The sequence below is a fragment of the Aedes aegypti genome, chromosome 3 (genome assembly GCF_002204515.2).
Source record: "Aedes aegypti strain LVP_AGWG chromosome 3, AaegL5.0 Primary Assembly, whole genome shotgun sequence".
Classification (NCBI taxonomy): domain Eukaryota; kingdom Metazoa; phylum Arthropoda; class Insecta; order Diptera; family Culicidae; genus Aedes; species Aedes aegypti.
Window position 1 is genome coordinate 349,588,215 of NC_035109.1, and position 25,219 is coordinate 349,613,433.

The 25,219-nt window shown below is 36.5% G+C and overlaps 1 protein-coding gene across 3 annotated transcripts in view; it reads right to left on the reverse strand.

Annotated features, from left to right (window-relative positions):
* The window catches only part of LOC5578107 (RNA-binding protein 24-A), a 266,309-nt gene extending 241,400 nt beyond the window's left edge, over window positions 1-24,909 (reverse strand). Inside the window, exons 1-2 of one of the 3 annotated variants that reach the window (XM_021854638.1) lie at window positions 24,816-24,909; window positions 14,943-15,154 (exon numbers count right to left, since the gene is read on the reverse strand). The gene's annotated coding sequence lies outside the window, so the exon portion shown is untranslated. Of the gene's footprint in view, window positions 1-14,942; window positions 15,155-24,624 lie in introns of all 3 variants that reach the window. The other 2 variants (XM_021854639.1, XM_021854640.1) reach the window with 2 other exon arrangements.
* Between the last annotated feature and the right edge of the window lie 310 nt (window positions 24,910-25,219).

Sequence of the window (25,219 nt, forward strand, 5' to 3'; positions counted from 1 at the left end):
TAATGCATCTTTACAGTATCATATGCTCAGGAATTCCAGAAGTCGGAATTGTAAAAAAATAATCATTTATCATTTTCAAGTCCTCAAAATTTCCAAACCACTTCAAAACTACCTAACAAAAAGGTTCCACAAGTATTTTCAAAGGGTACACAAAATTATCACAAAAAAATCAAGGCCTTCACATTTTTCCTGAAGTATTCAAGGGGTACTGAAAAGTGTCTTGAGATATTAGCTTAGAGACTTTTAAATTTTCCGAAAGGTGTGGGGTTCCAGCGGTTTTTAGAAGGTAATCAGTAGTGTTCAAAAGGTTTTCATTGGTTTCCAGAGGATTCCTATGTATTACAAAGGTGTTAGGCAGCGTCCATTAATTACGTAACGCTAAAATTGGAATTTTTTGACCCCCTCCCCCCTCTCCGTAACGCTTTTTGTATGAATTTTTTTAAATTTTTGTATGAATCGTAACGATCGAGCCTACTCCCCCCCTCCCCCTAGAGCGTTACGTAATTTATGGATGCCGCCTTATCCTAGGCTTGCCCAGTGGGTTCAGCTGTTCTTATACAGTTACCAGGGTTTCTTGGGTCTTTAAAGGGTTTCAAAAGGATTTTGAAAGAGATTCCCATGGTTTTTAAATGCTCCTAGAGGTTCCAATTGAATTTTTCTGTAGTCATAATCAGTGTGGAAAGCGTGCAGATTTTTGCAGTACAATTTAGTTCACTCTGTATAACATGTACATCATCATGCCCATGCTGCTAACACTAATTTGAATATAATAGTTACCCGGTCCCAGAAAGAAGAAGAAGAAGAAGCTACCCGGTCCTCTAGCCAGCAACACATAATGGTTGCGTAATGGATATCACTGAGAATTAAGGCATTGATAGGCAGTAGAACGACAATTTATTTTCGCACAATAATTAAAATACTGTGGGAAACGGAAACTAAGTCTTGGTCATTTCAAAACTTTAGTAACGGAGCAAACCATCAAGTCATGCGTGTGCTAGAATAAGAGCGTAAGTAACATGATCTATTTCTCCTCTTCGATCCTCTCTTTTACGAATAAAGATGACAAGGTGCATGTTTCCTAGCAATTTTTCACTTCAGGATGCTAGGCAGTTATGCAATCTTGCAAATACGACATGAGTTGTGTTGCTTTACTTCGTAAAACAGTATCGAATCAACTATGGCTTCAATTGCTGCTATGGCTATAACCATAGCTTCTACTGAAAATTATAAACAACCAACTTCAAAATTATTTCTTATAATTTACTCCAATAAAAAATTTAGTCTCCACACAGATAGAGGTACTAATGCTAATTTTGATTTTTGCTACGATGATCTCATTTTCAACTTAAAGCTTAAAAAGCACATGCAACACCAAAATCTTCTACACGATAACCACAATTATCCATTCCAGTAACCTCATTTCACTCGTTCTGCCAGTTCCGTTGCGATGCCCGAAGCAAAATTGAAGAGACCTCAGCGTCTGGTATCATATTTGGCAAATCAGCCTGCAAACAGCAATCCAGCTGAGCCACAACATCTTCATTCGAGCTTGAATCTCGAGAATATACAATCTTCCAATTAATCTGCATGTGTACAAACTTCGAGCATATAGATACCTACTTGGCTAAACCTGCTGGCTTTACTAGTCATACATACAGCCACCGAAGGCAGCGCAAGTTTAAACTTCACCGGCAGTGGTTTTGCTGTGAAGTCGCATCTTATATCCCGCAGCAATAGGGTAGAAGCACCGGTTTTGGTCTGCCCAAGAGAAAATATGCTTGAAACATATATGGGAAGCTAGACATGTATGTACCACAAATATGTGTACTGATTGTTTTCAATCCCTCCCTATTATGTATGAAAAACATGAAATCTAAGCAGGAACCATTATTTCACATTGAAATCCGTAATGGTCAATATGGGAAACCATAACCTGTTTCGATCACAACTATAACTTCGGTTCCTAAGTTGGCCAATCCTCATTGATTTGTTATGAGAGTGGTCAAATTAGGAATACCCTAATCAAACCTATTACAATTTTAAGGAAAATGAATTGTTTGCATCAGCTTATGAATCAGTTTTGGCCTGATGTAGGTCTAATATGTGAATATGGTTTAGCAAACTCAAAATGATTCACGCTGATTTGCATCGATGTATAGTCCACCATTTGTTGTCATAACGCTATGGCCAAAACCGGTGCTTCTACCCTACTACGAAGTTCGAACGGACCCCGTCTGGGAGTACGTCTCGACGATTAGTTCCGCAGCAGCGCGTGTTGCCCTCTCTTTCTCAGTCCGCTCCCACTGACCCATTCGAGCCCCCCTTCACCACGTCTGTAAAACGCCAACCAGCCTAGCCAACAAGACACATAGGTAATTGCCGAACTTCGGTATGTGGACCAAAGTAACAGTTTCTGATCAAATAAATTCCCCTCGTTTCTTAGCCGCACCGTTCGCCACCGCTATGGGGCAGAAATCAAAATTTCGCACAAAAAAGTCCACAAAACCTTAATAATTGAATTATTTGAAATTAATTCCTCATTGTTGAAAAAATGGTATTCCGATAGTTGGTATTGTTTACAGAATTTCAAAGTGTACTTTTTAAAACAAAGTCACACAAAATCGAGCTCTTCTGGACCAATACACCATGTATAATTTGAATACACCCAAAAAATTCGTGCTGCATTTTCTCAAATTCTCACGGGATACATAGATGCTTAACATCTAAGAACTGTTCATTTTATAAAGTGCACAGCTTGTGCAAACCATGTATTTAAATTAATCAATGAAATCGCAATCGGTTTTCTCTACATTGTTTGACTAATATTGTACAATGTTGTGATAATAAAAGGCCACAAGAATAATCAAACTTATTCGAATAAGTAACACAATTTAGAACGGTCGATTTTTGGAGGCTATGAAAGCTAATAATTGTTAGAAATTGGCTGGAAATTTCGACAATCTATATTTTTTATTTTTTTAAAAACGGCTTGTTCTTCAAAAGCATTATCAATCAGAAGCTTGCTTAAAAATATCAAGTTAATTTTGGAGCAACAATATTCCAGATATTTTAAAATCATTTTTCACCTATTTGATAGGAGAAATGGTCGACGTTAAGTCAGAGGGGACCAAGCACAAAGCTTGGATTATTCTCTCATAAGATGCGAAATTACCTTACCTCCATTATATTTTGATCAGATTTGATGAATGATGTAAACTGCGAGAGATGTGTAACAAATTTACTTTGGATTATCAATAAAAATCGATAAAATTGTGCAATCAGAACGGATCAAGTGCTTATTACCATACACTGATAGGCAAAATAAAGTGCCCACCTCACCAGTTTTCGAATTTCTCTCATTGATTTGGTTCAAATTAAAGTTAACACACTTAAATCTTTTTTGATATTTTATTTTTGATATTCTTTCAAAGTTGCAGTTACGAAATTTTGATAAAAAAATAATTTTACTTGAATAAAAAGAAAATCAATTTGTATTGAAAAAAAAATAGTGACAAAATAAAGTGCCCACTTCCTTCTTGGCCCCAGAAAAGATGATTTAAGAAAAATAAAAAGCAATTTAATAGTTAATGTGTCCTCCTTTGGCCTTAAGGACTTGCTGGAGGCGCTTCGGCATGCTTTTCACCAGGTTTTGTAGGTGTTGTGGTTCTAGTTCTTCCCAGGCGCGCTCCAAGGCTTCAAAATAATTATTTTTGTTGGTAACACCAGTTTTGTCAACCCTGGCATCGAGAATCGCCCACAAATTCTCGATGGGGTTGAGGTCTGGGCTTTGTGGAGGCCATTCCAGCGGTTTAATCCGACAAGACCGGAAGAAAGACTCGGTCTTCTTGGCAGTATGCTTCGGGTCATTGTTCTAGAGAAATATGAATTTCTCTTCAAGGCCCGTCTGGATCAGCGAAACCTCCAGATTTTCCCGCAAGATGTTGATGTAGGAATCTGCCGTCATTATTCCGTCAGTTTTCACGAGGCTTCCTACTCCACTCCATGAAAAACACCCCCAGACCATCACATTTCATCACATCACACCTCCATGCGTCACCGTTCCTTGGATGTAGTGCTCCTGAAGCTCGAGCTGTTTAACCGAAAGCGGCGGGCTCGTGTGTGGTGCAGAGCTCCACATCCAAGGAACGGTGAAGCATGGAGGAGGAAATGTGATGGTCTGGGGGTGTTTTTCATGGAGTGGAGTAGGAAGCCTCGTGAAAATCGACGGAATAATGACGGCAGATTCCTACATCAACAACGAAAAATCATATTTACGTCGCACCGTTGTAACGATTAAATGTGCAGTCATACATATTTTATAGATTAGAAATAGTAGCATGAAACGAGCTCACCAATTGATCCGTCATCCTTGAGCAGCAACAATCCATTTTAAGCCTCACTGCCCAAAGGCAAGCGTCAACGTCGAAAGATCAAAAAGAACTAATCGAACGCGGCACTTTTTCACTTTACTCGACCAATGCGCGACATGTTTGATCCTACCCTCATCAACTTTGTACATTAGAAATATTATATCAACTATGTGGCAGATTTTGAGCAGATTATCAATTCTGTATCTGTACAGAAACTCACGTTAATTTCATGGAAAACTTGGTCAAGATTCTCATAATATATTTAGCAAGATTGTCTTCGAATCCTAGCCACGAATTTTATCAACAACAGCATATTTACAGAACAGGTTTCTCCAAAAACTACAACAGGATTTTAAAATGAGCCTTGTGAGAGGTTTGGTCCCAACCTACGATTCTAACAATAATTTTCACATAATTATAACAATATTTCTCGCAAAAAACATTACTTCAATCTCAAGGCAGGATTTTCCCAAAACAACTGTTTCTGCGTGCCGCATTAATTTTCCAAAACCAGATGTATGGTGGTCAAAAATTATTTATTCAAATGTATCTTGCTTCGATTAAAGTTATTTTTTATAAAAATGGTGCAAGAGCTTGCACAATTTTGAGAAAGTTTTGTTCTGTTTGGTATGCATTAGGGTGCGGGTTATTTATTTTATTAACGAAAGATCTCAAAACTGGAAATTTGTGTGCTCTCATGAATTCAAATCACATAAAAATGAGAAACCTCAAACTTTGAGCCAAAAATGTTAAAATTTAGAGGTGGCGCATAACTTTGTTATTTTCATACTAAATTTGAAGCTCTTAGCATCATTCTCTTCTCAATTAAATTTATGAAATGTTTGCAGAACCTTAAATTTGTCTAAAAACAAAACTAGTCTTAGTTAAAGTTAGTTTTATCTAATGTTCTCCTCCCATTATTACAAAAATCATCTTCATTTGACCATAACTTTATGAAAAATCATCCGATTTCGGATCTTTTTAAATGCTTTTGAAAAAAAATAGTTGTTTTCAAACTGTTTACATAACAGGTTAAAAAAATGTTTTGACATAGTTATTTAACAAAAGAAATGGTGTTTATGATAAATTTTATCATTTGTATAGTGTACAATAATAAATTTGGAACATTAATATAAATTTTGACATTGCATCTTGACGATGTATTTTAGTACCAAATTTATCGACCTTAAAACATGGCACTCAATACCAGATACGATCTGAAAATGCCTCGAATTCTGTTAATTTGATCATCATTTTAGGTTTTTATTATATGAATACAGTCGAAGCTCGTTATAACGACAACTTTTATAGTGACAAAAGCTCTTCATAGCGACATTTTTCGGTCCCTTGAAAAATGGTTTGATGTTATAACTGTTCTCTATAGCGACTTTTCTCTATTACGACGGTCCCTTGCGATGTCGTTATAACAAGCTTCGACTGTAGTATTTTGCAAAATGTTCATCAAAAACCTGTATCGCATTATGATGAAAAATAGCACATTTTATGATGTTGTTCAGAATGTTCGCTATTCTTAATTTTATTGCATGTTTGATACCATGATCGACGGAATCGATGAAAAATGAATGTATTTTGAGACACTCGTGCAAAAATTACAAATATATCATATAACAAATCAATCTGTCCAAACTGGGGGACAGAATTTGTTCACATTTAGTTTAATTATGGTACAAAATACATTCATACTATCAAATTATGATTATGTTGAATCATGCTTGCGTGATACAAAGTATTTTGTCATATTACAAATAATTACTAAATAGGTTAAAATTTAAGGCGATACGTCAAATTTTTGACGATTTTCAAACATTTCTACTTTTTTAAAAAGGCATGCATATTTCAAGGATGTGTTATTCTACGCCAACATTAGTCTCCAAAATGGGTTTCTTTTCTTCTAATAAACTATCTTGATTGGACCATGATTTCTCATTTTTTCGACTTTGTCCGGTATTGGGTGCTGTCCGGTACTGGGGGTCTCCCCCTATAAAAAAAACGTAGAATTTTGTATGGAGACTGAAAACATGTTGAAATAAGCGATTAATTCTAAATTCAACAGTGCAATTTCAACCAATTTATATCTGAAATGAAAGTTTAAGTCTTATTTATATGCTTGGTTAATTAGGTAACAAAAAAGTTCGATAAATCGTGCATCAAAAGTTATGTTAACGTCAATGAAACCAATGATTTATACAACTTTGGCGTCCTGCAGCTAAAAATTATGGCTTGCATCAGATTCAGCAACCCTAAATCTATAAGAGACACGTAATTTGATCCTTGAGACACGCAAAAATTACATTTTTGCTACGCTGTGTTGATTTTGGTATTAGATATAGACTCAAACACATTTATTTCCGATGTAAATGGAAAAACTTTACTCCTTTAAAATGTTCATGAAGTTGGCGCCTTTGCTGCTTGTTTATTGAGGATTGATTTATTCAAATATATTACAAATGTTTGAAAAATCAAATGAAAAGTCTTAACCATTTAAGCGTCAAGTTCATTATTGAATACAAAACCTGCCCATTTTCCAAATTGATAATTTATCCTGTATTTTGTGATTACTTTAAATAAGAAAGTGTTGATAGTACAGTATATAAATTAATAAATTCGAAAACATCTATTAATTATCAACTGAGATAATTGATATTTCATAATTTATTATAAACTAGTGGTCCTGGCAAACTTCAATTTGCCATCAAGTAGGCTGTTGTTAAACGTCATATCAATTCCCCATACAAAATGACACATTAGTCTTCTCCCGTTTTCCAGATTATTCTGAAGATTTTCCCCCAACTTTTTCCTCGCAATATCACGTCGCATCCCTTGTCGAGTGCAACTGTAAAAACTTACGTCAATCCGTTCTCAAACCATTTCGTGACATACAACCACCATTCCATTTTTTATTTATATAGATGAATTGATGAATAAAATACTATACCTTCCAAATTTTCTAACGTTGAAATATTAACAAAACACAGGTTAAAAGAATTGAAAAAATAGGCAGTAACTGATGACTAAGCCAAAGATTACACTGCGGAACACGTTTTTGTCTCAAATATTAAAATACCGCTATTGACTAATTTAAGGGTTGCTAAATCCATTGCCGTTCTCAAAAATATCATAGCACGTCCAGTTTTTTAGATATTGACTGTTGAAAATGCGAAATTAGACAATTTTAGCCAACTTGCATGCAAGTTAACCAGCTAGTATGGCAATTTATTCACTTAATTTGCCGACGAATTCAAACTTCATGTGTATGACAATTATGATCAACAAAGTTTGTAATACTTCCGATGCTCAATCATTGTTTTTGGATGGTTTCGAAAAGTATTGTATTTTGCCATATAAGAGAAACGAAGTATTTTGTATGTAGACTGCAAGCATTTTGGAAAAATCGATTTAATATAAATTGAATCATGCAATTTCAACCAAATTATGTCTGGGATGGAAGTTCAAGCCATATTGTACATGCTTTATGGATTAGATCACAAAAAAGTTTGGTAAATCATACTTTAAATGTCATGTAAACATCAATAAAAACAGTGTTTTATACAACTTTGACGACCTGTAGCTAAAAATTGTGACGTGCTGGAACATTTCTGAGAACGGCATCAGATACTGCAATCCCAAATCTACAAGAGATACATAATTTGATTCTTGAGACACGCAAAAATGTCATTTTTGTTACGCTGTGTTATCAATAGAGAGAATATAAAAAAATATATCGGAACCAGAAATATCGGCAATATACGTGTATGAACTATTAGATAAGTTGGATCGTGTCAAACATTGCCAAAAATATCGGCAATATACATCTAAGAACTATTAGATAAGTATTAACTAACTTAACATCGAATTTCGTTGACTGCAAATAAAGCAATAGCACTTTTGCTTGATTTGTTGATTAAAAAGCAATCATATAAGAGAACTAGATAAAACAAAATCAGAATACTAGTATGAAAATTTCCAGCATATTGTAATACAGGTATGTTCCGTTTTTATCAACACGATCGGCAATTTTCAGTTGTTAAAAACGGAATAATTTTCTTAGTCAAAATATTTTACAAATCTGAACAGAATATTTCAGTTTTCACATTTTTACCATGTGAATGCACAGTTTTGCGGATGGGAGAATGTGAGGAGCATCTATATTGTTCATTCGTTTAGGTACGCGATGGAAGTTGATTGCAGACTCCAATCAATCGATATGATTCTATGATTAATCATTAATAATTTTCGTTGCTTAGTTCAGGATTTCAGTAAATTTAATATGGAATAATAAAACGATAATCACATAAATGTACTATGCATAATGAGATTGGTCATAATTGTTAAAATGGCAAACGAGGAAGTGGGTCAAGTCGATCTTGTTTTTTTTTTTTCAACAATATTTTGTTTCTTGTTTCCATCTATTTTTCTTCTTCTTTATGGTATTATATCTGAACAGAGAAAGAATCTTTTTCTCAGCTTAGTGTTCTTATAAACACTTCCGCAGATATCAACTGAGAGCTTTTTTCACATTTTTTGTTTGCATTTGTGGTTACACCCGATTGGCGGTTAAATGTTAGATAAGATTGCGAAAGTTTTGCCGGCTCAAAAGAATATTTATAGATTCGTTGCCAAAATCTTAGCAGTAAAATGATTGCGGTGATTTTTCATCCGAAGTTCTTACTACTACTGGGATGCGCTAATCGCCATTCTTGAACCACGTCACTTTCACATTTTAGCATTGCGTTCTAGTGTGTTTTTATTCTCAAATGAACAGCCTTTTCAGCTTTTTTTAAATCTTTTTCTAAACTAATATATTATATGGAGATTCCAAAATTTTCAATAGATTGATAAGTTTTGCTAGTCCTCTTCACATACCCCTACAGCAGACCTAATTACTGGTTTGCTATAGGTTGTCAAGTTTGAGGAATAAAAGATAATATCCTAAATATGATGGGGTCCATTGTCTAATTTAAATTAAAATTAACTCTACCATTTTATTTGCTGTAACCCAAACATTTATGGTACGTAAGGTACTTGAGCAAAATCCAACGTCTGTTTTCCTGTTTGGTCTAAAGGTTACCGTTTCTAGAATAATTTACGTATTCTCGGCAATCTATGCTGGTGCCGTAAATTACCCTACTTACTTGACAGATAATCTTTAGTTCATTCTGAACGTGTATTTCTATCGAACATTTTATGATGCCATATTATAAAGGAAAAGCAGAGGTCTGTGCAACTCTCTTAAGAACGTATACAAATAATCACAATTGCAGTTGTCGCTAGGACGTGGCCAGAGCAACTCTCAACTTTTGAAAAATGCGTCAATGCTGTTCAACAACTCATTCTAAGTTTGAAATCTCTATTTGATTAGCGAGCAAGGAGGAGTTAAACCTCATTGAATAGAATAGGACTTGACACCTACCATGTACCGTAGGTGCTCAACACTAAGGCGGCATCCACAAATTACGTAACGCTCTAGGGGGAGGGGGGAGTAGGCTCTAGCGTTACGGCTCATACAAAAGTTTGAATTTTTTCATACAAAAAGCGTTACGGAGGGAGGGGGGGGGTCAAAAATTTCAAATTTAGCATTACGTAATAAATGGACGCTGCCTAACATAATGTCGATAATCAACCCTGAGATTTTTGGTAAACATTTGAATTGCTTCAATTTAAGTCTTTATGGTGTTCTAAGCTTTTGAAAAAATAAAATAATATCCATTTTTTTTTTGTGTTGATAAAAACGGAATAATTTGTTGACGAAATCGGAACGTGACAAAAACGGAACATAACTGTATAATGAAGTCAAAAAGTTGTTGATGGCTCTGATATTCAATCACATGAAGTAGGGCCTTCTATAATATACTTCCGGCCATGTCTTTTTGCAGTTGAAACTGTTGACTAGTAAAACGCATCAGAACTACTAAGATTACGCACTTATAATATATATATATTTTTTTTTTGTTAATGATTCTATGGCTGGTACATAGATTATGTAGAGCAAACACAATGCGTTGTATAGTTTTTATAGTGTCTCTAATGAATTAAATGCAAATATACTGTGAAATATCGATACATATGCATAATAAATGATGCTGTATACAATCCAATCAATTATCACCACTTTTTGATAACATCTTTCATATATTTTCTAGTTTTTTTTTTAGATACTTCCTGCTTCATCTTTAAAAAATATTTAACAAAAATGAATATTGTTTTTTAACATGAAATATAACTGAATTTCGACGCATTGCATACAAAATATACATAAAAAGTCGCGTTTGTGGTGCTTAAATCCAAACGCGACCTTTTATGAATATTTTAGTTTACATTAATTCAAAGTTGATTTTTATCAAAGTGCCTCGAATTTCAAATAGATATTTCTGACCCATTGCTCTCACGAGAAAGCGATAGTGAGCGAAATTAAAATCCAAACCAAAGATCTGTGGCAATACTTACTGACCGATACAGTGGTATCGACACAAGAGTTTCATTGACCATCCGCATGCTGAAAACTGCAACGTCATCGTTACCAATCCAATTTCGGGCGGGAATGGCTCACTCGTGCTGTAAGCCATCCTTCCGGAACCGCCACCCATCTAATCGGCAATTTTTGTGTCACAACAGACAACATCGACACGCGTCCCAACCGTGCAAAAGGCGAAAACCCCAGGTGAACTAATTAAAGCTCATCACAACAAGTGTCGGCTGACCCATCCTCGGACAAGAATTACCAAGTCGGATTGAAACAAGCTTCTTCGCCGAAAGCAAGCAGCGGCAATAAGACGCGAGAGCCGCTAACTTTCTTAATTACGATTATTAGTTAGTCTGCTGCCGTCTTCTGTTCGTAGGTACTTACATGTGGGTCCGTATCTTTGGCACCCTCGCGGCGCTAACTATAACGGCCGGACGCACGCAAGTCTTCGCTTCTCAAGGGTCTTTTTGGCCGTGAATCGTAACCATCATTAGGTTGGCCCATAAACTACACAATTCTTAAGCTACACCCTCCAAATTTGTTAATTTGGTCCCTAAATAGCTACTGTGAAAACTTGAGCAGAATCTGTCAATTCAATGTGGTGAATAACGGTTCACCTAGGTGAAATATTTTATTTCTATACGAAATGACTTTCGGATTGTTGCAGGCTTTCCTGTTTTGATTGGAGAATCTTCAAATCAATAGAGACCTACTGAAAAAACATCGACAAATTTCAAGTTTCTATGATCCAAACTAACAAATTTGGGGGTATAACTTAAAATTTTAACTAGTTGATTTATTCCATATAAAAATGAGCCACCCTAATCACCATTTGCTGCTAAGCGGCCGCGATGATGGCAGAGAAGGGGATCTCGTGAAGGATGAGTAGCTACAGTTGGGGCAGGCTAGACCCGTTCTAGGCGCACGTGCCCCCATAGGTGGTTCTTGAATGAGTAGATAAAATGAGGCAAAGTTGTTGAACCGTAGCAAGTGTTCCTATGCTCAAGCTTAGAATGGGTTTCGACGTTACCTAGCTCAAGTGGTTTTTGTAAATTATGCTATATGCGTGGCTCACCAATCTTTGCCGTTTAACTAGTTGCTGTAAAAAGGTCGCAGGGGAAGGACTGTATGAGCAACTGTTGAATGCCTCATGAGTTCTTAGAAATAATGTAGTTTTAGAGGAGACAACCTTTTGTAACATGGTTGAAAAATCGTGTTCAACAAGAAAACAGTTGATAGAAATCGCCTTTTAGTTTACCGCCAAATAAAGTAAAAGTATTGATTTTAATTTCACAACCATTTAAGTAGCAATCAAGTAGCAATCAGAATCACAAAACTACGAAAATGATTCATTATATCATGCTTTAAATGTGTTTTCATGTTATATAACAAACAGCAAAATTCCATATCGCGAAATCATGTTAATATAGCCGCAATGTTCCACACATACTTTTATTTCCTTTATTAGTTTAATTTCATACATTATTTTCATGTTCTATATCTAGATATCAGGAAATACTATCGTTCTACAGTCAGGTTTTTAGTTTTCGTAAACGTTCTATTGATTTAGAATACTTTCGAAATCCTGAGTAGTATGATTTTAAGATGAAATGAGTCCTGAATTAAAATTGTGCGCCGTTTAAAACTGCAAGGCAAGTTTTTGAGTTTTTTTTGCAATTAGTTAATTATTACTAACTATTGTTAGTTATAATTTAATATGTATTACTGCCCTAACTAATTATTGTTATCCTACTTAAATACCGGAATTGACATCTGAGGTTGTTTTTTTAATTATAGATAGTTTGTCCTTTTGAAAACTAGACAGGGAAACAGGGTTTAATTGAGAACTTTTTTTTTCAAAACGTTTTTTTTTTTTATTTCTTTCTGCAGATCCTGCCATTTAATTTTCATATCAGGATCGTAAGTGAGTTGAAAATGTCTTCTCTTCAAGTTTTTAAGACGGATCAATAGTTTAAAATCATCGTCTTCAAATTTTACCGTACATTCTAGTATTGCAATGCCCTTGGCTTCAACCATGGAGTTTGTTAAAGTTTCGAGAGTATTGTAAATATGAAGTTCCGTCTACAAAGAGAGTAGTGTGTGTTCTTTCGATTCCGTTGTATGATTTTGTGGGGTGAGCGACAAAATCAAGATCAATCGTGTCCGGTTCGCGTGGTGCGAGTGCGAAAAGATATTCATAATCAGTCGAGGATGGAATGCCAACTGGTAAGCTCGTTTCATGCTCATGATAACACATTTTAATCCTGGCAACGTTACGTTAATGTAATTTTCAAACAAACTATGGAGGGTTCGTCACTGCAAGTGTCAACATAAACCCTTATTTCTGTTTTATATAATTTTAGTATACACATACTTTCCTTTTTCAGTCATTTATAAAAATAACCTTTGAATACTTTTACATTATAAATGTCGGCGTAGTTTTTTTTTTAATTTTCTACCAGACTTGCTTTATATTTTCACCGCGAGATAAAAATTCAAAAGCATCGTATTTTCCTTCCTTATCTATGGATCTATCACTGACCAACGGTGACTCCCAGATCTTTCTGCTTCCTCAATAATCAACGCCTTTCCCGTGGTGATTGTGGAAATGCAGAGGTGTTCTTTTTTTCTTTTGAAGCAACAATCACACACTAACATTCCTCCCCCCTCACAACTGACTATGAGGATTTGGCCGGCGCCGTTATTGTTGAATCTTACTAAGATCCTTTAAGAAATTTGTTAAAGATCTAGCAATTTAACAATTTTTATGTCAGTTCTTGCTGATGTGCTGTAAATTACCAACAATCTTACAAGTAACACAGCGTAACAAAAATGACACTTTCGCGTGTCTCAAGAATTAAATTATGTGTCTCTAGTAGATTTTGGATCGCTGAATCTGATGCCGTTCTCAGAAATGTTCCAGCACGTCACAAATTTTAGCAACAGGTCGCCAAAGTTGTATAAAACACTGATTTTATTGATGTTTACATGAAATTTAAAGTATGATTTATCAAACTTTTTTGTGATATAATCTACCAAACATGCTAAATAGGACTTGAACTTTCAATTTAGATACAAATCAGCTGAAATTTTACGATAAAATTTAGATTAAATCGATTTTTTTCAACATGTTTGCAGTCTTCATAAAAAATTCTTCGTTTCTCTTATATGGCATAATACAATACTTTTCTGAACCACCAAAAAATAACATTTTACCATCGAAAATATTATGAACTTCGTTGATAATTATTGTTCCATGCATAAAGTTTGAATTCTGTGACAAATTGAGCAAACGAATTGCCGTACAAGTTGGAAAACTTGCACGCAAGTTGGCTGAAACAGTCAAATTTAGCATTTTCAACCGTCAATATCTCAAAAACTAGACGTGCCATGATATTTCTGAAAACGGCAATGGACTCAGCAACCCTTAATTTAGTATATAGCGGTATTTTGGTTCTTGAGACAAAACCGTGTTCCGCAGTGTAATCATCTTAAAAACTTTTCGAAGATATGGTCTAAACCTTGCAACGAATTCGTCACAAGTTTATCCAGAAAACAGATTTTGTTTGTGAAATTCTGCAAAGTCAGTTGAAGATCTTTTCATTAGGCCAAAACTTATTGTTTTGGATACGACCATCCACTTTAACCTGTACCTAAGCATCAGTATTCCATACTATGAAAAATAGTAGCATATTCATGATGTAACAAATCTCAAGAAGCATATTTTAAAGCATTGTGCAAATACATTTTTCTTGCCATATCGGTGTAACCACTGTGAACGTGATATCATGGTCATGCTCATGCTTTTTTTTTATAATCATAAAACGTACTTTAACTCAAGTTTCATCAAAATTAGGGAAGCCTAATTTTACAGAATATAATCAACAGTGAATGCACCAGGCCAGCTCGGTAAAAGCTACTCATCAAACTCTCCCCTGGCCACTTGTTCCACGCAAATCTATTGATCCGCTGACGCAAATACTCCCCACCTACAAAATGCTCCGACCCACCATCACACCACTTCCCATACATGCTCGGTACAGACCCCAATCAAAGCCCATAATTCCACGCAATTACTCCCAAATCATTACCTTTAATCCAACGGACATCAAAGCACTCTCCGGAATCTTCTTTTGCGCCAACACTGCTGCCTCCGAATCTCCAGCTGCTCACCAATCACAGATCTATGCAGATCCTCTCTTCACTTGATGAAGTAAGTTTTTCAAAACCACTGCTTCCAAATATTTCGCCACCTTCTTCACACCAGTTGAAAGCTTCTTCTCTCCTCTGCTCCTAGCACTATCTAATGTTGATCCGAAAAAAAAATCCAAAAATTTGAATGTAATTATCCTCGGAAGAAGTAAAACCCGACTCCTTGGGAGCCACCGGTCGAGCTCAAGTTTTTTGAACCACGATCAGAGATTTGATCTCGGGGTCTTGGGGCACTTCAAGACAGGGGGTAAACGCGAGGGAAGGATGGGCTAATTAAAGCGTTGAATATTGCATCCGACTTCTTTCGACTTCTTTGCCTCACTTCTGTACGGTGTTTCGCCGCTTCGAGAAAAACTTCCTTTACTCAGCGAGGCGCACAGTGGGACGAAACTAGTAATAAACGGTCAAAACCTCTTAGAGACATTGTGGTTTACAAGTGTCTTTGGGAAATTTGTTTAAAATTGTATCCCGAATAGTTGAACAAATTGGGCTTCGTGAGCGTGCGGTTAGCGGCGTAAGTCTTCTATCTTCTATCTTCTATATTCTATCTTCTATCTTCTATCTTCTATATTCTATCTTCTATCTTCTATCTTCTATCTTCTATCTTCTATCTTCTATCTTCTATCTTCTATCTTCTATCTTCTATCTTCTATCTTCTATCTTCTATCTTCTATCTTCTATCTTCTATCTTCTATCTTCTATCTTCTATCTTCTATCTTCTATCTTCTATCTTCTATCTTCTATCTTCTATCTTCTATCTTCTATCTTCTATCTTCTATCTTCTATCTTCTATCTTCTATCTTCTATCTTCTATCTTCTATCTTCTATCTTCTATCTTCTATCTTCTATCTTCTATCTTCTATCTTCTATCTTCTATCTTCTATCTTCTATCTTCTATCTTCTATCTTCTATCTTCTATCTTCTATCTTCTATCTTCTATCTTCTATCTTCTATCTTCTATCTTCTATCTTCTATCTTCTATCTTCTATCTTCTATCTTCTATCTTCTATCTTCTATCTTCTATCTTCTATCTTCTATCTTCTATCTTCTATCTTCTATCTTCTATCTTCTATCTTCTATCTTCTATCTTCTATCTTCTATCTTCTATCTTCTATCTTCTATCTTCTATCTTCTATCTTCTATCTTCTATCTTCTATCTTCTATCTTCTATCTTCTATCTTCTATCTTCTATCTTCTATCTTCTATCTTCTATCTTCTATCTTCTATCTTCTATCTTCTATCTTCTATCCTGTACCAGGAGTAGGTTAAGGACTTAACTGACTTCAAAACGTTCTGACCGTCTATTTCCAGATTCTTGCCACTGTGCTCAGTCTACGTGTGTGTTGTTGGTATAATGCTTCAATTAACGGATACTCTCCGGATCTCCACTCCAATCGCGCGCAAAGAGGCTTTCGACCTGACGTTTGCTGCTCACACCACGTATGGACGATATGGGCACCGAAATTTCCGAATGGAATACACTTTCCACGATGGTAACGCAATAAAAATCACATAAATATGTATCACTTGCCGTGTGTCTTCCGCTCTACCAGCAAAGCCCGAAAATTGCTGGCTTCTTCTCACTCTCTAATCACCGATTGCTTCTTCTGTTTTAATTTGCAGCTTTTTATCATTTATCATTCATTGCTTTATTACTTTCCTATATTTCACCACTTCGAGGTTCGGACCGCTGTTTCTTCCGTGCTTTTCACGCTCGTTTCTTCTTCTTCTTCGCTTCTTTTGCACATATACGCTATTACACTGTGTAGGGTAAGTGTACCAGTTATGGCCATAGTGGTTCCCTATTTGGCCATACGTGATTACTTTAATGTCTTCAAATTTTGAAAATTTTTGTGTATTGTAGTAGTTAGATTTAAGATATATCTTGATGTTAAAGCATAAAAAAAGACTTAAAATGTGAAAGTTATCAAAATGTCACATATGGCCAAATAGGGAACCACTATGGCCATAACTGGTACACTTTCCCTATATGTTTGTTTTCTTTCGCTTCTTTGCGACTCGGACCTTTTTCTGCTCCACAATTATTGCGCTACTGGCTGTTTTTCCGTGGCTGCTTGTTTGTTAGTCGATCGAAAAAAAAAACTTATGCGTTCATCAGCAACACACTTTCGTCGGGCCGAACAATTTGCTACGAAATACAGACACTGAGGTTCCCAAACATTATTGGGTTGCAATTCAGTTTTTTCTGAGGAAAATAGGAAGCAATGGGAAATGTTTCGGTGGATAAATTCTTAAACTTTCAAATTATCTTTACTGTTTTTTGCAGTGAGGCGAAAAGCACCGTACATAAGGCTTTCACACTTAGGAATTTGGTCTCAATCGACAGAAGCTTTTAAATGAAATGAAAATGATTTTTTTTTTTCAAATAATTGGAAAACACTAACCATGCAATAACAAACTTAACAGCAAGGGATTTGTTTTGCAAAATAAGCCATTTCGCATGAAGTGAAATGTAGTTTTCTACATATTTAAATAAATTTAATTGTGAATAAATAACTCGACAAGTTGTGTGAATTTCTGACATTTACGATTGTCGTTCATAGCAACTACCCACATAGACTTTTTTCATATTTCTTAAGCAAATCTCTCGACTACTTATTCGTGTCTTCAACTTCAACTAGATCATCACTCCAATCGTCATCACAATAGGGAGTTGGCTACTGAGCAACTCGACGTCATCATCGAGTTTCTTAAGAGCACAAGCAATATCAGCAAGAACTTGAAAACAAGTCTGTTGAAATAGCGACAATCGGTCTTAGCTGCAAAGTAAGACAGGAAAGCCAACCCAGCCAACAAATGTGTTCACATAACAGAAATCCAACTTAACAAAGTGAACGCTTAAATGGAAATAAAAGATTGTTTAAAATGCATAGAATCCCTCTATTCGAACTAATATGGAGGCCATATACGTACATCAAAGAAATTCAATGTGGTAAATACAACTTAAGATGAATTCGTTTGGTGCTCTCTATGATTTCGTATGTAATATTGTTTTGCATTTTATATGACTTTGCTTTAACAAACAAACAGAAAATTAAAAAGATAAAATGAGTAGGTGTTAGCCCCCATGCAATAATCTTCAGATCGCTAATCATATATTCTACCACTGTGCCGTTCAGTCACTGTTTAATGGCTCGGATATTTGGCAAATATAAATCCAACAAAATAGCTCAACTGCACGCGGTACTCCTACCTCATCCATATTGCCACCCATGTTCAAGATAATTTGTCGTTGGTACATTTTGTAAATACATTAGTTAGCTTAAATGCAAAACACTGCTGGAACACAATAAACTTTATTGAATAAAGTTATCGCTAATACTTAAAAAAAATGTTAAATTGAAAATGCATAAATTCTCTACTTGCACAAACATGATAGCATCCATTCAATTTAGACAATTCATCATGGTCAATACAATTCCAAACAACTTGATTTAGCGTTTACAATAACCAACGTGCATGACTGTGTGTTGCAGTTTATATGACTTCATTTTTACAAACATTGCAAAGTGAAAAATCGTGAGTCGAGCCGCAAATTTCTGTCCATCAGATTTCAAAGTAATATAAAAAGTGTTCTTATTAGACATTAAAACGCTGGGGGATCTTGCTCTGTGTTATTTAATATATTCAACGAAGAAAGGTAGGCAACCTAGTATGCAGCAGCAGTATTAGACTGGGAAACAAATACAGTTCGATTTGTGACTTCAGTTGCTCCTCCAGTACATCCAATTCGAAGTGAAGTAATTATTAAAGCAGCTAAACAGAAATGCTTATACCAAGTGATTTCATTGTGTTTCTGTAAGATTTTCATGTTTCAACATCCAGTATATCAATTTATTCATGAACAGGTGTCTCAATTACGGTCTGTGTCTGGTTTTGAGATGCATCCGACGATGTGTAATCTCCCCCTGTATGATTTTATATTTACATGAGATGAACTCATATCCAATATCACATTAAAGATTACGTTAGAATCAAATCAAGTAAAGGAGAAATCGTAAGGGAATGACAATATGAAGTTACATATTTTGTCAAATGAAATTTCAATTGAACAAGATGCAAATTCTAATCAGATCAAATTACTGGCTCTATAAACAATTTCAATCAATTACATTTTGCATCATATCCAATTCCAACTTAAACTTCACATTTGTACAATTTCATATTAACTTTCTTATATAATCTCTGGTTTGCTGAGAAGGCACTAGCCGGCAAGGCAGAAGGCAAAATAGACACTAAGTCATGCCTACACCATCATCTACCTGTTTACTTCTGTTTTGATCAATCATTCGTTTTATTTTGTAAGACCAGTCTACTTACATTGTACATTTTGTTTATCTACTTTTAGCTAATAAAAGGCCATCCATCTTTGAAAGGGCCCGCAGAACACCCAGCTGGCAGCATTTAGGCTACGGAAAGGCATACTCAAAGTAGGTTGGTCGGTTGGCCGGCTGAGCATACAACAGCCTCCTAAAGATCGATTCAAGTGCTTCGGGAAGGGTCCTTAGTCATGGAAATGCAATGGTTCCAACAGAAGTAAACTGTGCACAAAATGCAGCACTGAATGCCATTGGGGAAACGATTGTAAGCAAATCGCTAAATGCCTAATATGTGTCAACAGAGCAGACAACGGACACTTAACAGGTGGACCCAAATGTCTTGGCACAAGCGGAGTATCAAAGTAGCCAAAACGGAAGTAACACAGTTGAATTTAAACCACTGTGATGCAGTCCAGCAGCTGCTTTGGCAGTCAGTCTCGGAAAAGAAGACCGACGTGGTGTTACTATCGGACCCATACCGCATACCAGCTAACAATGGGAACTGGGTGGTGGATAGGTCTCAACAGCTAGTAGCTTTATGAACGACAGGAGGATACCCAATCCAAGAAGTGGTCTCAATCACAAATGACGGTTTTGCGATAGCAAAAATCAATGGTGTGGTTTGGTGAGGTAGCCGCTATACCAACCAAAGAGACCAACTATTGTAGGAATCCCTAGCTGCATTAAATGTAGAGCTGGCAAATGTGGGTACAGTTAGAACCTTCCCCAGAAATGGTGCAGTATCGATAATCGTCGTAACGTTCTGTAGTCCTAACCTTATGAAAACCAAGGAGAACCAGTTTGCGTAGGCTACTTCTGCTACATGTATAGATACAGAAAACACTTTTGCATGTTTTATTAGTGGATGAACCCTAAATTTTGCACAGCAGTGTACCTTCCCTGCTGAACAACTTGCACAAGACACCAACCTTTTAGCTTGTGAGGGTCTCTAGATATAGAATAATTAAAAAAATGTGTTACTAGTGCTCCCTAGCGGATGAACTCCCAAACACATTTGTCACTGCCAGATAGCCCTTAATCTGCTGGGATACCAAAGATACGAACTTTCTGGCTTAACAGTGTCTGTAGATATCCATTGAATGGTCATCTTTGGTATCCAAAAACAATCCGAAGTAAACGAAGTAAAATGTTTTCGATTCTGAGTATGATATTATATTATATCAGTTTATTGTCCTGAATGCGGTGGACAAATTTGGTTCGTAAAACAATGTTGCTGGATGGTTTACCAGTACCTGTAATTCATTCCAGTTTTTTTTCTTGATCTATGTAATGTTGCAATAGAGGACATGTGTGCAGTCGATTTGGATAAAGAAGTACTTGGCAACTTTATTTGAAATTTTGCCGAATTGTTTGAAATTTTGCAATAGAAAGTACATCCATACGATGCATCTTGTGGCCAAACATGAGCCTAATAGATTCCGAAAAACCTCCCAGCCGAAGTGAATCAATCCGGCTCCCTATACTGTGCGTGTGAATTTGCATCACGAAGTTGGACATGTGGTGCAATTGTATTGGAGGCACTGAGTAATATCGATTGATGACCGCTGCTTCTAATATTGGTAAAATTGTTTGGCCGCAGCACCTGGTTCTGCTGATGGCGGCAGAGGACACGACTGCTCTAGAGTTGAGCTTGTTAATGCCACTTTCGGTTCCTTATTTATATGTTCCACGAGTCTTTATAATCAATGGAAATGGATAGGCGAAATATTGGATGGAAAAATAGAAAATACATTGCTAAACGTTGAAAATTGAAGTTCTATAAATTGTTTTTTTTACAGTGACATTAGGTTTGCCTCGTTTACACCATACTGATACGCTTTGGTGCTTGAAATACGAAGTTGTGCCTTATTTCGAGGAATAAGCAGTCAAAATAACGTGCGCATAGTACCTTCGTGCTGTGCGTACACGAATTCTCTCTGGTCTTTAACTCTTTCTTAAAATCTACCTTGAGAAATAAAACAGTACTTTTCAGTGCTACAAAAACAATGCTTTTCAGTGCTAAAATTGAAAACGGTACTTTTCTGTGCTACAAAAACAGTACTTTTCAGTATTATTTTTTTACTATTGATCCCATTACGATCCTTGTTTGGACCCGGCCTTCGATTTTTCGTTGGACCAGTTGGCGAAAGCTAGCGGTGGTAATCCCTCTTGGACACCGTCTTGGGAAAAACCTCTTAGGAGGTCTCGTCTTCTCTCGTTTATTCACTAAACATGATTGCAACTACAAACAAAAGAAAGGGTGAACCTCTGAATTCACAGCTTCCTTTTAAAAAAGTGAGTTTTAAAACTGTCACTACACGTGGCAAGAATGGAAGAAAGGACGCTTCCCCGGAATGCGAACTTTCTTCCAAGGGTGAAATGAATAATTGTATCGAAATGAGCAATCAGTTCGATGCTCTAGACAAATTTTCCGAACACCAAATCGAAGCAGCCTCTAGCCCAGGCTCTTTGATTCAAGTGAGGAAGCAAAGAGTGCCGCCTATCGTGGTCAGTTGTTCCGAATTTGGGGGATTTAGGCAGGAGATCTTGAACTCCATTAGGGGAATCAAGGTTTCCTTCCAAATCGCAAAGAAAGGAGACGGTCGCGTTTTGCCGAAAACTCTTAAAGATCGCGAACTTCTTCTCAAACATCCTGAAGAGAAGAAGCACAAATTTTTTACTTATGACGACAAAACTGAACGTTTGTTCAAAGTCGTCTTGAAAGGTCTCTCAAGTTATTATAAGTCACCTGAAGAGATCAAAAATGGAATAAATGATTTACTTGGATTTTCCCCAGTCCAAGTAATCATTACGTAAAAGAGAACCCAATCTGGCATTGTTCGGAAAGGGCTTTCTCAAGAATAAAATTAAAGTTTTAGAAAAAGCAAAACTTATGTTCGATGTCCGTGTGACATGGGAAGACTTCCAGAAACCTGGAGGAAAATACCAGAACCCCAATCAGTGCCGTCGGTGCCAAAAGTGGGGTTATGGTACAAAAAAATTGCCGCTAGATGCTAAATGCATGATTTAATTTGCCGAGGTTCTTCTCACGATAAGGACGTCTGTCCAGTGAAGGAAAATACCACCAAGTTTATATGCTCGAATTGCGGGGGCAATCATAAGTCCAATTTTTGGGATTGCCCTTCACGCAGAAGAGTCGTCGAGGCTCGTGCCAGGCAGATGAAAGATAATATCCAAGTTGGTGTAAAATTTACAAATCAAATTGTTATTGGATTAAATAATAATAATTAAACATTTTAAATTAATAAATAATTAAATAATAATTTAAATATTTTACATTGGACTGCTCATTCTCTGAATGGTAAAGAGGACGAGCTGTTTGATTTTCTTACAGCTAATAACGTGCATATAGCAATTATTACCGAAACTTATTTAAAACCTGGATCCAAACTTAAAAAAGATCCTAACTTTTTTGTTTACCGTAATGATCGTCTTGATGGAGCATGTGGGAGAGTTGCAATCATCATTCATAGGTGAATAAAACATCAACTGTTTTCGTCATTTGAAACTTAAGTTTTTGAAACTTTGGATGTTTTTGTTGAAGCACAGCTTGGTAAATATACTTTCATAGCTGCCTATTTGCCTTTTCAGTGCTCTGAACAGCAAGTTAATTTGCTCCAAACTGACTTGCGAAAATTGACTCGCAATAAGTCAAAATTTTTTGTCATTGGTGACTTTAATGCCAAACATCGGTCATGGAATAATTCTCAAAGTAATTCCAACGGCAGAATTTTATTTGATGAGTGCTCTTCAGGATATTTCTCAATTCCATACCCTGATAGCCCTACATGTTTTTCCTCTTCTAGAAATCCATCTACGATTGAATTGGTCTTAATCGACTCTGATCATCTTTGTAGCCAATAAGTTACTCATGCTGATTTTGATTCTGATCATGTCCCTGTTACATTTCAAATATCCCATGAAGCGATTCTCAATTCTATTAGCTCCACTTTCAATTATTTTCGAGCCGACTGGAATATATTTGAAACATATATTGACTCTAATCTTGATATTAACATATTTTTTACAAACAAAACTTGATATTTACAATGCTCTTGAAACTTTAACAATTTCCATTGTTGAAGCCAGGAGCATTGCAATTCCAAAATGTGAAGTAAAATTTGAATCCGTGATTATAGACGATTACTAGTCCAATTGAAAATCAAGTGACCCAGGAGTTCGGAAATGTTCTCAATCAAGAGAACGTTTTCGAAAATGCCTGGGAAACTGATTTGGAAGAAGTGAGAACTATTATTCAAAAATTCAAAAATATTAGAGCTCCTGACGATGATGGAATATTCTACATTCTCACCAAGAAACTTCCAGAGAGTAGCTTATTATTCTTAGTTGATATATTTAACAAATGTTTTCAATTAGCATATTTTCCTGACAAATGGAAAAATGCTAAGGTTGTTCAAATTTTAAAACCAGACAAAAATCCTGCAGAAGCTTCTAGCTATCGTCCAATCAGTTTGCTATCCTCCATCAGTAAACTTTTTGAAAAGGTTATTTTGAACAGAATGATGGCCCACAGAAACGAAAATTCAATTTTTGCCAATGAACAATTCGGATTCCGCCATGGACATTCGACCACTCATCAACTTTTACGTGTAACAAATTTGATCCGTTCCATTAAATCTGAAGGCTATTCTACTGATCTTCCTCTTCTAGACATAGAAAAAGCATTCCACACTACTGGACGTAGCTTGAAACTTGTGTAACAAAATATCATTGACATTAATTTGAAAAATGTTTCATATTTTGTGATTGGGCTTTAGCCGAAATTGCTTTTAATGATCGCTAACCCAAAACAGCTTGGGAACCCCATCAGAAAAAAAAAACATACACACCAACACACACAGACGCACTCGCTTCCCCCCTATTCGTCTTTTGCGCGTCGCTTTTCCTTCGCTCTCTCCCTAAGCGCGTCGACGTCGCCAGTCTTATTCGTTGTCGTCGTCGTGATTTCCACTGGGACTGATTTTCACGATAGCTGCTTGACTCTTGCATACTACGGAGCGTTCAGAGCGCGCGCGTTTTCCAAACCCAATGAGAAGGTATGTATGCCACACAGCGCAGCGGGGGACGACAAAGACGACTGAACTGATAGCTATTTTTAAAATCTATAACAAAAATGACGTTTTCACTGTCGTCGTTCCGTTCGTTGTGCACCACACCATGCGTTTTCAGTGTAAACTACCTCAGGTTATTTCCACGCAGCGGTAGTCAACTGGCGAGCGATAGTGTCTCGGAACTTCCGGTGCGGGTGCGCTAACAATGGATGATTTCCCACAATAATCACTTCCCAAGGCTCGGTCACACAGGTACCTATAGACACTTCCAACCGAGTTGGACGAAATTCGCGTCGTATGAAGGATTTCCCGATTGTACCTTAACTGGGTGAAAATCACAAACACGCACACACGGTTTACACGTTTGGCAAGGTGGATCAGCGTCCTACAATGGTCAAAACAGTACTGCTTCGATACGATTGGTAGCTGTTCACTCGCATGGATTGTCGGGTGGCAGCTACTCGCGTTTTACTCTCTCGCGACCGAACGACGAAGACGACGACGACGACGATCCGGCAGTAAAGCGCACTTCCGATTCTGCTGTTCCGATTTGGATCGGTCCGAGTAGCAGCAGAAGCACGCAATAGGTCACACTGTAAAGCCTAAACACTAGGGTCACTCACTACAGCTCAGACAGTGAGATATGTTATGGTTCGGAGTCATCATCATTATCGTGAATCATCATCAACGCGCCGGAACCACGCTAGAGGCAACATATCTACG